The 13,109-nt window shown below is 60.5% G+C and overlaps 1 protein-coding gene across 2 annotated transcripts in view; it reads left to right on the top strand.

The window, feature by feature from the left end:
• The first annotated feature begins 4,956 nt into the window (after positions 1-4,956).
• The window catches only part of PDGFRB (platelet derived growth factor receptor beta), a 33,755-nt gene continuing 25,602 nt past the window's right edge, over positions 4,957-13,109 (top strand). The window contains exons 1-2 of one of the 2 annotated variants that reach the window (XM_068408485.1): positions 4,957-5,357; positions 5,532-5,687. The gene's annotated coding sequence lies outside the window, so the exon portion shown is untranslated. Of the gene's footprint in view, positions 5,688-13,109 lie in introns of both variants that reach the window. The other variant, XM_068408484.1, reaches the window with a different exon arrangement.

The raw sequence follows: 13,109 nt of genomic DNA, 5'->3' as shown, positions 1-13,109 counted from the left end.
AAGTTTATTCTGGGGAAGAGCCAGGCGAGGAGCCCCCCATGGGCTCCCCTCCATGCATTACCCAAGGAGCATCCCAGCTGCTAGACTGGGGCTGAAGGGTGCTGCTGGGGACCCTCGGTGCCCCAGGATGCCACCCACACCGGGGTCCCATGGATGAGCTGGTCATGAAGAGGTGGCAGTACCCTCTCCATCCACCCCAGAGACCCCAAGCACCAAACTGAGCCTGGGGAGCTCCTTCTAGTCCTCCAGACCTGAGATTCCTGGTGGAAACCAGGCAGATGCAGTGGAGAGGATGAGCAGGCAGGGTTCCCCCGCAGCACCCTGGGCCTCGGTGCTGCTATCTGTGATCGAGTGATGCCATCTCCTGGAAGCAGGAGGGCTGGGAGGTCCCCAGGGCCAGGCTGCGAGCAGCTATCACAGATGGAGCGGGTTACCACAGAAGACCACCACCCCACCACCTCCTCCTCCCATGGAGAAGGCCCTCACCCAGGGAAGCCAATCCCTGCCTTGTCCCTCGGCTTGCTCTGAATCCCCACCAGCAGCAGATGGTTTCAGTGGGTCAAGGAGATGCCCGCAGATGCTCCCCTTTCCCCCCAGAGCCTCCTGCCCCACAGCTTCTCCGGCAGCCCCATGGGCCCATGGTCTCCCCGCTCCCCCCCAGCCCTCTCCACTCCCAAAGGCAAACCCGTGGCCTCAGACCAGCACACCCCAGCGCTGCGTGGCCCCACGCACACCCCAGCCCAGCCAACCCCTCACTCTCATTCCCCAGCTTCTCCCACCACTCTCCTGCAGCAGGAGGAAAGCGGGGAGCAAAGCGTGTCTCCTCTGCATGGTTCCTGCCGTACACCTTTGGAGCAGCATCCCGAAGAGCAGGGGAGGGACGGGGCAGGTACCGCCGCCTCACCAAATGCCCTGAGAGCATCCCCTCCTGTGTGTCGGTGGAGACATTGGTGCAACCATCTTGCAGAGGGCAACCCCCTGCCCCAGCTCCTCCAGCCCCACTGCAGACTCCCGTGTGCCCTTTGGCTTTTCCCAGATGCCTGAACTGTCCCTGCTGTCACTTGTGTCCTGGAGCTGGGGAGGGCTCTGCAGAGCTGGTCCCCAGAGAGACTGGTGCTGGACCAGGATAGCCCAAATCGATGTGTTGCAGCCCCCCTCTCCCCTCCCCAGGGCTCGGCATCACTCTTTGGGATCTGGATCAGCTTTCCTGGCAAAATGCAAACACCACAAATCTTGGGACGATCCTCAAGAGGCCACTGGGGACAGGGACACATGCTGGCATCTCTCATTGCTTTCCAGCATCTGTGGTGCCCCTGCTCTCACCGGGTTGGTGATGCGATTCCCCCTGCACCGGCACAGAGCTGGGTGCTCACGGCGCAGCTGATGGGTGCTGAGCACAGCTTGCCCACCCAGCCCTGCAATGGGAGACATGGGGTCCCGAAGGTGGCCGGGGCCTGGTGGGGAGCATCCTGGCCGTGCTTCGCTCCTTCACCGCGTTTCAGGCACTGCGTAAGCAGAGGGTTAATGATTCCCACATTAAGTGGCTGCAGATGTGTGGGAAAGTCTGGGGCGACCGGACGGCATCGCTATTAGTATTCACCCAGGAGCCTCCCGCTGCCTCCCAGGGCTCCGCGGAGCACATTTAATACCAAGGCTTGGTGTTGGGGGTTAGGAAGAGTGCGTGGGACGGGGGCGGAAAGGCCCCGAGGTGGGGAAAGGCAGCGGGCTAGCATCCTCCGCCGCTGGCTAGTGCCTCCTCCAAGCACCCGAACCCATGGGATGTAGGGGATGGGCCAGTATCTGTAGGGACACAGCACCATATGGCGTATGGCTCAGTGCTACCTCCGGACACCACTGTCACCCTGCGGTGTCCATGACAAGCATTCACGGTGCTGCAAGACATTCCCCAGCCCGGGATGCTCCCCAGTGCTCTGTGCTCGGCCGTACGGTCCCTTTGGAGGAAGCCCAGCACTTTCTGTCCCCTCTTCCTCCCTGGGCACTGCTGTCACCCACCAACACCCCGGCAAAGCACGACCACGCACAGGGTAGAGGTTCCTCCAGAGGCCGGGGCAGAGCTCTGGAAAGGGCTGGATGAAGCTTCCGTGCAGCTCTTCCCAGGGCCCAAGGGCTGGATCCAGCCAGGAGCAAGTGCTGGCAGCTGCCGTGCCGAATGGGTTGCCCAGATGTGGTGCGGTGCTCCCTGGCACCCGCTGCTCCTGTCGTGTGGTCTGCGGCTCGACACCACATCAGAGCGATGCCGAAATTCCTGGGCTGACTTGGAGCTGATAGAGGCTCAGAGGAACCCAAGCCAGGGGCGAATCTGGCCCTCATTAAACCTTTGGAGAAGCAGGAAAGGCCGACATCTGCTTCTTCTTTCCTACCTGCCTCTCACCTGCTGGCACGTGGGACCTGTCACCGACTCCGGCACGGCCGTTCCCACCATAGTGTCAGCTCTCTGCTGTCTCTTCTCCACGTCAGCCGTGGGATATGGGCTTTCCCCGTGGTCTGAGCTCTACCTGGGCTGGGGCAGGAGGCGAGAGATGCCTTGATCCAGGTGATGCCAGAGCAGTCCAAATACCCTGGAGTGTCCCTAACTCGGTGGCTGCTGTCCCCACCAGAGACGCTGCTCTACCTGACCCCAAGCCCCTGCTAGCACTTCACAATGCTTATGGAGGCTGGAAATCTCGGCTCTGGCAGCCCACACTGCAGCTGTCCCAGCCCCGGGGGAATCACTAATACCCGCAAGTGCCACGAACAGGGGTGCAGGCACCAAAAATAGAGGTGAGCAATGAAGGGGGGATGAGGCAGAGGTAGCTGGGCTGCTCCCCTCCACCCACACGCTTGCACAAGCAAGTCCCTGTGGCTTCGGTGCTTCCTCCGAGCTGGCCTTTCCCAGGAGCTGCCGTAACCCCGACGTGCTGTTCCTAAACAAAGTGCGCAGCCTTGGATACTCCCTGGGGACGCGTGGCGCGGGCCGCCGTGTGCATGCCGGGATGCTGTGGGCTCTCCGGGGCTCTCCCAGCATCCCAAAACGATGAACCCCGGCCTTTGCCAACTTCTTCTGGAAGAGAGTTTTGTTAGCCCAGGTTGTCCCTGCTCCAAGCCCAGGAGTGGCATTGGGGTCATCCGTTTGCAGGGGGGACAGGGGGGAACATGTCCCACCTCAGGATCAGGATGCTCTGCCCTCAAGCGTGGTCCGTGCCAGCTTTTCCACCCTTTGCTCACCCCAGGTAGCCCATCCCCGGTGCGAGGGGCCCAGCAGGATTGTACCAGCGGGTTTCTCCCTCTCCCGCTGTGTTGGAGCAGTGATGCTGTCCTTGGAAGGGGGGACGCTGCCGGGAAATAGCTCTGCTGAGCTATTCCCAGCAGCCCACACGTCCCCTCGCAAGGGATCCGTCAGACACGTCTTTATCCCTTGGGAGAAGTGTCGGGAAGAGCCATGTGCGCAGCACGGCCCCTCTGCCGCCTGCCCCCCATATGAGCCGCTCTCACACTCGCTGGCTCCTCTTCTGCACGACAGACAGTCTCGGCTCTGGGGGGGCTGCCACCACCACGTCTGCAGTCAGGGAGTCCGGCCAGCCTGGCACAGGGGAGCAGCGGGGTCTCGCCCAGCCATCACCGCTTCACCCCCCGACGCAGCCCAGCGTAAGAGCCCCTCCGGCTCCCGGGGGGCCGCCTCTCCAGCATCCTTCCTTGTCCTACATCCCTCTCCTCCCTGGGCTCAGCCAGGCCCGCATCTCCCCTGCCCTGCCCGCGGCTGTCCCTGCCAGGCATGGAGCCGGGACATGAGCCCCCTGCAAAGTGCCGCTCATTGCGTGCAGATAACCAGGGTGCCGCAGCCCGGCTCTCCTCGCCCTCCGCGGCTGCACAGGATAAAGACCTTCCCCTTTGGTTTTTCACGGGTGCAAAGAAAACACAGAGATAACAGGCGATAAGCAGCAATCTCTTGGGCTCATCCAGACAGAGAATCATTAGCCATGCCCATTGTCCAGGCGTTCATTAGCGAGGCAGGAGGGGATGAGTCTGCCTTGCAAACAAGGCAGGAGCACAGATTTCAGCGGTGTTGTCTTTATGGGAAGGGCTTTTTCACTCTTGGAAAGGGAAAAAAAGAAAGATAGAAATGTATCTTTTCAGGGGAGTCTCCTTTTTCAGGATGGCCAGGGCATTTTTGCAGTTTTTCTTGTTTGGATCAGACAAAAGCACATTCCCAAGATGGAAACGGTGGTGAGAACAGATGGGTCATAAGACAGTTTTGATCCAAAGAGTTTCTGCACCTTGTTACAGTGCCGAAACAAATGGCAAAAAAAAAAAATCCCCTTTTGGACAAATGATGATGTTTTGCCTATTGAGAGATTCTCAGAAACTTTATTGGAACTGATCAAGGTGTGGGGAGGATTGAAAACAGGTTCATCAGCTGGCTTCCACTCGCCCAGGGCAGGAGGGGTGAAGGTAATCTGACACGATGGCACGGCCGAGGTGGAAACGGGGGCTCCTGCCGCTTCGCCTGGCTCCGTGCCCCTTGGCAGCCCAAACAGCCCCAAGTCCCCAACCAAACCCACCCTCTGCCACAGCATCCCAGTTGCCCGAGATCTTTTTTTTTCCCCTTTTCAAAAAAAAAAAAAAGAAAAATAAGGACTGGGAGGGTGCGTTGGCGGTCCCTGAGCCAGCCGGGGGTCAGCGGGGCAGGAGGCACAGGGCCAGCACGGCACGGCACGGCATGGGGAGGCGTCCGGGGGGAATACGCGGAGTTGGTTCAGTACAGGCCTTCTTTAATAAAAACATGAGTCAGCTGCTGGCGTGGGCAGTGGATTTTCTAAACATCCCCTCATATCCTGAGAAAGGGGAAAAAAAAAAAAAAAGAAAAGAAAACGTGGAGGGGGGGCTTGAAGGGGGGGAAAAAAAAAAGAAATTAAAAAGAAAACAGGGAAAAGGTCCAGAATTGAAAGCAGACCCAGGGAGAGAGCAGCTCCTTCCCTCCAGTTTAAGGAGGCGAGAGCTGGGCTGCTCCGGGCTCCTTTTGTTTCCCGTTAGCCGGGCCCTCGCCGCTCCCCCTCATCGTCAGCCCGCAGCAAAACTCCCCTCTCCTTGCAGCCACTTTGGCTTTTCCTCCCTTTTTAACAATTTTTTCCCCGCATCGCGCTCCTCTGCTGGGCTTTAGTCGAAAGTTTTGCTCTGCAAAGGGTCCCCGCAGAGGGTGGAGGGAGGAAGGCGGAGGGACTCCGCTCCTCATTGGCGAGGCAGCCTCCCCCCTTCTCCTCCTCCCCAGGTCTCTTTTATTTATACACGCACACGCGTGCACATCTCTGCGTCCGGGGCTTTGCTCCGCGCCGGGGCCGAGGCAGCCGGACCCCTCCCAGGTGGGCTGGGGGCTGCCCAGGGCGCTGCCGAGATGCACTAGAGGAGCAGAGCGAGGGCTTGGCTCCAGCCCAGCCCTGGCACAGCCTTGCCTCTCCTTTCGATTTTATTTTCTTTTTTCTCTCCCCTCCTCCCCTCCACTTCATTTCTTCCCTTCGCTCTCTTTCTCCTTTAAGTGGGAAAGCCCTGCCAGCTGGGGAAGGCTGGGAGGGCAGGGAGAGCCTCGGCAGGCAGCAGATAAGACCGCGGAGGAGGAGAGGAAGGCATTTCAGGGCGACCAGTGCCCGTGGGACGTGCAGCACAGGCACTCGCCCAGTGGGACCCTGCCCAAGGTAAGACCCTGCGTCGCCCACCCGGGTGCCGGCTCGCCCTCCGCTCTGGTCCAGCTCTCTGGCCAGGAAACCTCACGCTGGAGGTGGTATGGACCATGAGGACCCTCTCCCTGAGCCAACCCAGTTGCTCTGGAAGGGACTTTGCTCCCCTGAAAGGGGCTGGTGCCCCAAAACACCCCACCAAGCCCTGGGGAGGTGGTGTTTGGTGGAGAGCGGCTGAGCTCTGCGGCATCCCGCGGGAAAAGCCATCCCATCAGCTCTCGCCAGGTCCTGGGCTGGGATGGCTGCGGGGAGACAAGGGGACGCTGTGGCTGTAGGGCAGGAGGGGGGACCCGTCTGCAGTGACAGCGGGACCCAGGGGATCTCTGCTTCTCCCTGGGGAGCTGTCAGATCCTGGATCAGGGGGTTACCCTGGCTCTCCCAGCCCCGCGGCTGTGGGAGGGCTGGGGTGTGCGTGGGGAAAGGGCTGCTTGTTCCCAGCCAGACATCTTTTAGAGGTGTGAGTGTGCCCCATTGCAGAGCAGCGTCACCACAGCATCCCTAAATGCAGGGTGCTCCTAGGACCACGCTGCTTCGGTCTGTGCCCTTGGCAGGACTCCTGTCCTCATGGGCCAGGCCAAGGTGGAGAGGGGCGTCTGCAAGCCCTGCTCAGGGCCTGTGCCCTGGCGTGCCGGGTACTGGAGGGGGAGAGCCTGGTAAAACCCTTCTAGGCATGGATGTAGGCAACCGCTCTGCTGTCCCCAGAGCCCCGGAGCTGAGGGCCCCCAGCAGCCTGGAGCTGGTCTGCAGTGAAGCCGTGCTGACTCAGGCAGCCCTGACAGCCCGGGGACAGGGGCTGGCAGGACCTGCGGGGCTTTGGTACTCACGCTGGGACCGCTGTGGGCTCAGAGCATCCAGCTCCTGCGCTCACCTACCAACAGGGAGACTTTCAAAGCAGGACTTGTGGTGGAAAGGGATGTCGTGCTGCTCCATCATTGCCCCAGAGCACCTGGGGTTTCTGCTAAAGCAGTGGGGAAAGAGCTAAAAGTAGCTGGTTTGGCGTGCAAACCCTGTTTGCAGGGGCTTGGCAGTCCCAAATTTTTTCGGAGGGTCTCTCATCGATGACAAGAACCAGCAGTGTTGAGCCCCAGTGTTCCCCAGGGGCCATTGAGGGGTTGGTTGAAGGGTCATTTTCCCCTCAGCACCCTGCAGGACAAGGTGCCTGTGCATCCCATGGTCTCAGGAAAGGGCCACGTTTCGTTCAGGCAGCCGGAGCCAGTGGCAAAGATGCAGCTCTGCCTGGCAGAGGGCATATGCCGGGCTGGCTCAGAGCGGGAGCTGCCAGGTAGCTGCCCCAGTTGGCAGCCAGCCCTGGGCACAGTCTGACATGAGGCTTGAAGTCACTCCTTGACATTGATGTCACCCAGGCTCAGGTGTGCTGAGGCCCTGGTGGCAGTCACCAACCCCAGGCAGTGTCCCTGGGTCCAGGAAACACCCCCGAGTCAGCTGGTGCATCAAGAGTCGGTGTTTTGGAGAAGCATCAAGTCACAGTGACCCATTTGCAGTGCGCAAAGGGCTTTTCTCCCTGCCGCAGACCAGCTGTCCCTTCCTCCAGCTCAACAGCATGGAGGGTCCTCACTGCAGGAGCAGGCGGAGGGACCGCAGCCACCTGATTCCCTGTCCTCGGCTCATCTGCCACATCCCCGCACAGGGCCGAGGGTCCAGCGTGCCCACGGTCTGAACGGGGAGCACGGTCTGAACACAAGCACGGCCAGCTGTAATGCTGCAGTCAGGGAGAAGTCAGCCACGGCTTGCTGTCCAAAGTCCCAGGCATTGCTAGTGGGGTCACGCAGGGCTCTGGCCTGGGCTTGGTCCTCTGCAAGCTCCTCATTAACTGCCTGAGCAACGCACAAGCCCGCATACTGAACTCTGGGCTGGCACCAAGCTGGGTGGGCAGCCAGTGGGTGGGCAGATTGGAGAGCAGGAGGATCCCAAGGGCTCCGGGAGGAGTCCGGCATCAACCAGGCAACAGTGAGCTGTGACAGCATGCTGCCCTTAGGAAGGGAATATTCCATGGCTGTGCATGATCTTGGGAGCTAACAGCCCAGGCAGCTGGTACGGTGGGAAAGGCTACAACGGACACAAACCAGATCGCAGCGTAGGGCAGGGAAACCTGCAGCTCTTCCCGTGGGATGTGCTGAAAGGCGCACGGCTGGAGGCAGCGCAAACAGGCAGGGTAGAGGGAGCGGGTCCTCCCCAGAGAGTGATGCCAAGCGCTTCAGCAGGGATGCACGCGGAGTAGAAAGGCTTGGGGAGAGCAGGGAGGGTGATCAGAAGCCCAGGAGAGGCTGCAGGAGACTGGGAGAGGGGCTGATGGGCGCATTGGTCACTGGGTGTTGTGGGGAGGTAGCACACAGTCTTCATGCACGGGAAAGGTCACTGCAAAGAAAAAAGTCAGCTTTTAGGGGAGACGTGTGTAGGTTTAAAGACACAGGGCTGGGTGCCTTCAGCCCCACAGGTTTCGAAGAACACGTCAGGCAAACCTCTGGCTGGGGAGCCGTGGGCACCGCAGCAGGGCAGTGAGCCCAGGACCTCTTTCAGCTTCATTTTTGATGGGTCTGTGACAGGATTTCCAAAGCGTTCAGAACGCCACTGTTAGGAAGAGGAGAGCACTGAGCCTCGCTCCAGGACTAGGGCAAGACGAGATTGTCTTGTGAGCACCAGAGGAAAGCTGAGGTTAAGAAATGCTCTCTAGCTGCAAGAGCAATGCCGTGCAAGAAGACACCATGTTGGCTGGTCGCAGCGTCACCCAAATGACGTACAGGTGTGACCGGCCGCTGCCAGTGGGTCCAGGCAGGGACCTCTGTGCCCAGCTCCACCCTGGGGCCAGGCGGTCCCCGAGGTCCCTCTGGCCCTGGTGTCTAATGCCATGCTGAAGTGGGACGGGATTGCAACGGTGTTTGTAGGGTCAGGCTCTGGCGAAGCATCTTCGCGGGATGCAGTGGCAAAGGGCAGGGAGCGGAGGGGCCGTGCGGTGGCTGAACCCCGTGGGAGCTGAGCCGCTGGGGCTGGCAGCGGGGCTGCCTTTGGCCCAGAGCTGGAGGGAGCTGGGGACCGCTCAGGGCTGGCTGGATGCATCCTAGCCCTGTGAGGGAGGATCCAAGCTGAACGCTTCATGGAGTTTGTTTGTTTGTACTTTAACCAAGGGGAAGAAATCCCCTGGAGAGGAGCTGCGAGGGGAGGGTATAGACCGGGTATTGTTTCCTGAGAGGCTGGAGTGGCTCCAGGAGGCTCCTTCCGCTCTGCCAGGCAAGCTGGACATAACGAGGCTTGTTTTAGGGGTGGCTGTTTCCCCTCCTCCTCTCCCCAGTTGCCTAATTAGGCTCCCCGAGCCCAGCGCACCTCTGCCCTGCTCTCTCCCACCGGGACTCCTCCTCCTGGCAGCGCACAGCTTTCCTGGCACCACGGGGAACACGGAGCAGACCTGGCCAGACAGGGACACATGCCAGGGAGGCACAGAGGAGTGCTGGGATGGGTGATGAGCTGAGCGAGTGGGTCCCATGGGTCCATCACCCCCCCAGCCTGGTAGCAGGAGACATACAGTGATGCGCTGCCCCTCACACCCTGCTTTTTCATCCTCCCTGGGTGCACACCTGGGACACAGGCTGTGGCATGCCCTGGGCTGTGTTTGTGCCCTTCTCCTGCAACCACCAGCCTGCAGAGACAGAGAACCACAGTATGGAAAGCCCGTGCAGGGAGTGGGGAGCTCACAAAAGCTCCCACAGAAAGGCTGCTGCCACAAAAGCCAGGTTGGTGTGGTGTGAGTGGTGTACGTCCCGCATCCACGGATGGACCCGTCCTCTCCAGGGCATGCCTGCAGCGGCACCTGCTCACCCGTCCAGGTCCCCGCTAACACCCATCCTACGCTCTTCCCTGGGCTCAGCGAGAGCCGGTGTGCAATGGGGCTTGCAGGAGGCTGCGGGGAGCAGGAGTGGGGAAGGGTTGGAGAGCGCAGGGATATAACCAGGGCACGGCTCTGGCTGTCAAACCCTGGCCTGCAAACCAGGAGACAGGCGGAGCAGGAGGTACCTTCTCCCCGCTGTGGAAGGGGACTTCTCAGCGTGTCCCCACGGGCAGCACCAGGGCTGCTCGGAGGGACGAGGGTCCCAAAGCTGGCAGGAGACAGGCAAGCCTGTCCCTCGGTGCCAGGACCCGTCCTGCCGGTCCCGCTGCCTTCCCCCTCTGGCCCGTCTACCATGCGAAAGAGTCTGTGACTGAAATCTTAATGCTACCGAGACACAGTAATTGGCACCAATTAAATTGCTACATTCATGTTTGAATTGCTTTAACTGGCGAGACACACTGTCTTATTTATACAAAAAAATATGTTTGCTTGTGGGTTTGTCTGAACTGGGGCCAGCAGAAAATACACCATTTCGAGCCCCGCTCTCCGCAAGCGCGTTCTCCGCTCGCAAACTGGAAGTCACCTCCGTTCCAGCCTTTGCCGAGCAAATGGTTGCAGAACAGAAACCCGCTCTCCTCGGGGCCGAGCACTCCCGGCATCATGAGAGGGGTCCCCTCCTCTCTCCCCGCAGGCAGCTGCCAAGTTTCCCTCTCCAGCCTGGGAGCTGTTTGGGAGAATAGGGTCTGTTTCAGGGATTCCTGGTGCAGGGAGCAGGACTCGGTGCCCATTTTAAAGCTGCGCTCAGGGAAGGGCAGGGGGTGCTGAGTCCTGCCTCGGCTTCTGCTCCGGAAGATCCGTGGCGTTTGGGGGAAGGGGCTGTCTGCAGAGCATGGGTGCAGAGGGGAGCTGATTTTTGCTCCATGACCAAGGGGAGAGGAATCGCTGGAGGTTACAAAGGACCTTGCACACAGGATGGCAAGCACGGATCATGCTGCCTGGCCAGACCATGTAGGAAGAGGTTATCCAAGGGGGAGGCATCCCTTGTGCAACCTGCAGACACACAGGGAATGTGTTGGTTTTCTGCACCTCCTGTTCCAGAAAGCTCCATCGCTGCCCCCAGGTCTTGCTGTTCTGAGGAGGTGGGGGCCAGACCCTCACCACGTGCGATTGCCTGCTGGGGGTCTGACCCCAGCTTGCCAGCGGGCAGGAGGGGAGGCAGGGGCCGGGGGTGGCTGCCCCCAGCACTGCAGTTCAGCTCTCTCTGCAGTCCTGGTGCTGGGTGCCACCACCCTGGTCTTGGGGGTGAGCTTATGGAGGCAGGAGTAGGATCAGCCCCTGGCACCAAGAGCTGCACCAGAACCTCCTTTTGCTCCCTCTTGGGAACCCAGAAGCAGCAAGGCCAAATCAAACACAGCCCCCCTCTGACAGCAGCCTCTGCCCTTCGCACCCCAGCACTGCCCAGCCCCAACCTCTCCCACCCTGGTGCCAGGCTCCTCTCCGGGTCCCGCAGATGGGCAAAGGGTGCCCTGACCGCAGAGCTGGTGAGTGCCTAATCCCAGCCACGAGAGCCTAAAACCCCAGAACAAAGCGATTAAGCTCGGGTCCCTCGCAGGCAGCCGAGAAGAGAAGAGCCGATGCATCCACACAGATTATCTCCTCCTTCCCGGCAGATCCGTGTCTCAGGGAAATTTTCAGAGGAGGATCAGGTTGCTCAGCCTTCGCTGGGATGTGGGGCTGGTGAGACCACAACACCCTGACTACTCCTGGGACTTTGCAAAGCCCCTACATCCTACTAGGGCTCAGGATGGCTTTTTCTCTCCTTCTGCCTCCATCTCCCTCCCCTCACAGATGATGATTAGTGGTTAATTAGAGCCAGCCGGGACCTTTGGCTCCAGCCCTGGCTCCACCATAGCAGCCACCCTCAAACAGCGACCGTGAGCAGGTGATGGAGATGCAGATATGCTGGGGACTGTTTTCCTCCTCGTGTACACCTTAGCAAAGGACTTCCCCTGAATTGCTGTGGGAAGGCTTTCTGGCAGCCGCAGCACGAGAGCAAGGAAAGCCCTGGGGGTGCCAGGACATGGGATGAGCAGCCAGGATGGTGCCCAACCCTTGGTCCCACATGCCCTGCTTCCCCTCTCCACTCTGCCAGCGGTGCGGGAAAGCAGCGGGCAAGTGGATGGGCTCTGCTCAGAGAGGCCAGCCCCATCCAGCCCCACATGCTCGGTAGGTGGGACCCCCGAATATGCCAGTTTGGGGGTGGAGGGGCCAGAGAGCTCTTTGAGTCACTGCTGCCGGCCAGCCCCCAGGCTTTGCTACCCAGCGGTGAAGCGACGCAGGGAGCTGTGTGGGCCGTGGCCTGTGGTTTGAGGGCCCTGCAGCCACGTTCATAACTCACATTGCTCATGTACTCGTGAAGCAGCGTGGTGCGTTCTCCTGAGAATGTCTTTGCTGTCAGGGGCGATGGAGAAGTTGTGGGATTGTCATGGGCATCCCTGGCTGGTCTCTGTTGCATCCTTTACAGTATCCTGCTGGAGAAGGGCACTGGGAAAGGCTGAAACACTCCCAAGGGGCACATTTGTGCCTCCCCCAGGGAGTTATCGCACTGCAAGGGGTGAGTCCCAAGGCTGAACGGAGCCCTGCTCCCCACACCCGGTGTGAGCATCCCCAGTCGTGCACAACGCCAGATTCAGGGCTGTGCTCCAAAATGCTGGCCAGCCCCCAACACCACCACGGGCCAGCCCCAGCACCACCACGGCCCTGGCACTCACCAGCTGCCCTAGGGAGACCAAGGGGGGCAGGATTTGGCCGGGGGAGGAGCGGAGTATGCAGCAAGGGACAGCCAGGCACCGCGACAGTCTTCCCGGCACGTGGCAGCCATTCCTCCCAACACCCCCATCCCTCCTTCCCCGGCCCCAGGTGAGACCTGGTCCTCGCCCAGGGTTTTCCCACAGCCCGGGCCAAGCTCGCAGGCTCCGGGGAGCAGCCCCACCGGCCCCAGGATCCAGCCTTTCCCCCCGAAGCGGAAGCGTGGGAGCATGCGCAGCCGAAAGGGCCATGAATACCAACACTCGGGGCTGGGGGATTATTTATAACGCTGGCACCTCTCCAAACAGATGTTTCTTTTTATTTTGAACTTGCACTAAATAGGTCACTCGTTTCCTCCGTCTCCCATGGGCTTACAACGGAGGGGGAAAGCGAGAGGTATTAGGGGTGAGAGAGCAGGGCTTGCCGTGGTCCCACGTCCCCCTGTGCCAGCTCCTCACAGCCATGCATTGCGCAGAGCCCACGGCTGGAGGTTTGCTGGATGGTGTGCACGGACGTCGTGGTCCCCCCATGCTCGGAGAGGAAGAACGGCTGTAGCCAGAACAGGGCTGTGTGGGGCTCACCAGCCCACCCCATTCCTCACATGGCTGACCCCAGGGCTGCTGAATCACGTCGCCGGGGCTCAACGTGGACTCGTCATCCTCCCTGGCAGCTTCCCCCCCTGCTTTGGAGTCACGGTCCTCATTTTTGGCTTTCTGACAGATGCTGTCAAA

The sequence above is a fragment of the Nyctibius grandis genome, chromosome 10 (assembly GCF_013368605.1).
Source record: "Nyctibius grandis isolate bNycGra1 chromosome 10, bNycGra1.pri, whole genome shotgun sequence".
NCBI classification, from domain to species: domain Eukaryota; kingdom Metazoa; phylum Chordata; class Aves; order Nyctibiiformes; family Nyctibiidae; genus Nyctibius; species Nyctibius grandis.
The sequence above is the reverse complement of the archived record's forward strand: the minus strand, read 5'-3'. Positions and strand labels throughout refer to the sequence as shown.